General features: G+C 33.3%; 1 protein-coding gene across 1 annotated transcript in view; it reads right to left on the bottom strand.

The window, feature by feature from the left end:
• LOC141459544 (FYVE, RhoGEF and PH domain-containing protein 6-like) overlaps positions 1 to 3317 on the bottom strand; it is a 56433-nt gene that overhangs the window by 51115 nt on the left and 2001 nt on the right. The gene's annotated exons all lie outside the window — the stretch shown is intronic.

Here is a 3317-nt window from a genome sequence, read left to right as displayed (position 1 = left end):
CTTGAGTCTTGTGTATTGGATTTATTTCTAACTAGAACGAAATGAGTAGACGAATGAGTTTAAATAGAATTTGAATGTAACTGAGTAAAGAGCTCATTGGTCCATAAAAACAATTAAAAACTATATCTGATATTTATAAGAGCTAAGCTCGTATAAAGGAGTAACGTAGCATGGTAGATTATCTGAGTAGGTTGAAGCCGGGGTTAGAACTCATATGTTATTTGAAAAATTGATTTCTCTGAATAGCGGATATTCTAAGTTGTTATTTTATTTATTATTTAGATATTAAAAATTAGAAATGAGAAATACTTTTTTTTTGTCTGGTTTCATAGTCATAAAAAATTAATTCTATTTTATTCTTGTTCTAATATTCATAAAACACAGGTTCATGAGAACATATTAATAAATGCCTCACTGTAGAGAAAACTCCCTGTAAATTTGAGACTTGCTTGTTAGTATGGTCTTGCGAATGTGCTCTTAGCTATTAGTTAACTTAGGGTAACCGAAGGAATGTTGCAGTAAGATCCGTTTTACTGGGAGACTAAACAGCTGAACAGACTTTAAGCTGTTTAGCTTCTCCCTCTTTATTTACTGTATTCTCATTCTAATAATCAATCATTAAGTCAAGGTTACGAAAACATGTTAAGAGATGCCTACTATTGAGGATACTTGTAAAATTTTATGTGGCAGAAAAAAAACTCAATAAAAATTTCCTATTTCCTGAAAGGAATACATGGATAACTGTCTTTGGAAATGGCATATAAATTTGCAGTCAAGTTTTCTTAAAGAAAGACTTGGTGTATGCCTTTTAAAGTAAAGTAAAGTAATCGCCTAGTTTATCAGGCGGGGCTTAACGTCCATCTACCAATTAGGTGTCGTGGACGAGGGCAGGAGTTCATTCTTTAATTTTTTTTTTTTCAGCAAATAAAAAGTAGCTACACGTGCTAGCTGCTATACATGAGATTCGAACTGGAGACCTGCCACTTACAAAGTCACACTTAGTAACCACTAGACCAATACACACCCCATATGCCTGTTAAATGTTTGTTTAATTTTCGTTTCCAATTATTGCCACAATCTCTATGTACACAATAGTATAATTAATAAGAAATAATTTTCATTCCTCCTGTCTGACCCTTGATTTTAAACTTCATACCTAAAAAATCACGCACTAGTTAATACAGCATGATATAATGCATTTTCCGGAACTGAAGGAGTATTTATCAGTTACAAAGATTACAAGGTTACAAAGATCTTGAGAAAGAGAAAGAATAAAAAAAGATCCTTAGAAGAAGGTTCGAATTTCCAGTTGGAAAGCTTTTTGCTAAAAATAAAATAAAAATGTGAGTTCTCTTATACAAAGAAGGAAACATTTTCGAAGAATTATTACTGTAAACTTTTTATTAGAAAGTTTGCAAGTTCAAGGTAACATTAAATAACCAAAATAGACTGAAATGTAATTCATGAAAATTGATTTGTATTTTCAGAATTTTTTTTTCAGACTACAAGCAAAAAATATTTTTGTGGAGAGTAGGTTTTATAAATATCTCTTTTAAACATTCTCTATTTAGCATTGGTTCAGATTTTTTCGGATTAGCGTAGCTGCGGAAAGCAAACAACCCTCAGTTATCCAAATTACGTTTTCTGTTTACTACTAAAAGGGATCAATGAGTTAGATCTATTTGATCTCTATTCAAAATTAAATTATTTTTATGCTTTTCAAATTAATATTCACATGATATTATTTCCCTAAAAATATAAAGTACAAAAATACGTGGTCTACTTCAATTCATGACTGATCGAAGTCTTGAAGATTTATTTATCGCATTAAAAAAAGTGTAATAGATCCCTTACAGCAAATTACAAGACAAACCTTACGAACATGAAACGAGCAATCATAGAATGTCTAAAAAGGTATTGCTCAGGGCCTTCAGCCCATTGTGGTTTGTTCTGGCTCTCAATTTTTATTGTATATGATGGACTCTCACATTTATGGGAACAAGTTAAGAGAGGACAGAAGAAGGGCGGTTCTCAGTTCTTATCTCTTTTACATGGATAGCTAGGAGCCGTTAAACGTCTGCTCAGTCAAGTGAGTTTAGCGATTCCAAAGGGACTAAGCCAAATGAATGTCGCTTTACGAATAAACAAAGCCCGAGCATTCAGGAATAACGATCGAAAGCTTTTGGTTTAAACAGTTGCACTGTGCAGATGAAGGTTTCCGTATTTTCAGTACATTTACTTTTAAAGTGAAACAAAATTACATTTTTTATTAAAAAATTCGAGAGCTAGCATAAAATAAGATGTCTTACTACAAGTTATACACAAAAGTGCATCTCATACTCTTACTATCTAAGAACTTAATAGAGGACTATATTTTACCTAAGAAAAAAATATAGAATACGAGATTTTTTTGCTGATTTTTTTACCGTAAGTAATTAGGCAGAGAATTATTAGACCAATTCATTAAGTGTATTCAGAAACAAAGTAAAGTTTCATTTTGTACACCAAATTGATTAATCTACCTCTGATGATGGATGAAAGTCCGAAACCGATCAGTATTGCATTTGTGTGAATGAACTGTTAGAGGGATTTTAAAAAGCGGGCTGGGCATGTCCCCCATTTTTTTTTTTTTTTTTTTTTTAGAGATTTCTCCTTAAATTGTAATAACCAGAGAGATCCATGAGAGACCTACAGCATTTCACTAGCAACTGTGGACTGGCTCTAACAGCATTTCAGAATGTCGAAAATCCACAGAACTAATTGACAGCAGGTAGCTCTTTCGTCCTACACTCTAACATCTTTGGAAGTGAAAACACAAATGAGTTCAGTGCTTTCAACGCATCCTATGTAAACTGATGCCAACCTCTTTCACTAGGAATTAAGAGTCTGATCACACAATCGTAGCATACACCTCTGCCTGGAAAACAGTGGCTCACTCCCTAGAGCATCACAAGTGATCCTCAGTCTTCAAGTAGACCGCCCATCCTTTCAGAAAGCACCCGTTTAATACCTTAAATAATTTTCAGGTAACACATTACGGAATGATCGTTAATGATCCTTCCTAAAAAGCAACCTTTTTTTTAAGAGAGACCAAAAGTTTTTACCATCTGTTGAAAGAAAAACAACGCAGGGATATTCAACAGCTTGCGCGATTAATAGACGGATGTCCATACTAAAAATCCTGCCTGTTTAATTTTCTAACAGGCTTACCTACCTAGATTTTCAACTTCTCGAAAAGAGGTGACAATTTCAACACATTAAGCGTTGAATATTTTGAACTAAAAGTCTAGCGGATTTGAGTTCTATCGCGTACACCA

The sequence above is a fragment of the Rhodnius prolixus genome, unplaced genomic scaffold (genome assembly GCF_049639745.1).
Source record: "Rhodnius prolixus isolate KJV_2025 unplaced genomic scaffold, Rpr scaffold_11, whole genome shotgun sequence".
In the NCBI taxonomy this organism is placed as follows: Eukaryota; Metazoa; Arthropoda; class Insecta; order Hemiptera; family Reduviidae; genus Rhodnius; species Rhodnius prolixus.
This window is presented reverse-complemented; position numbering and strand designations above follow the sequence as displayed.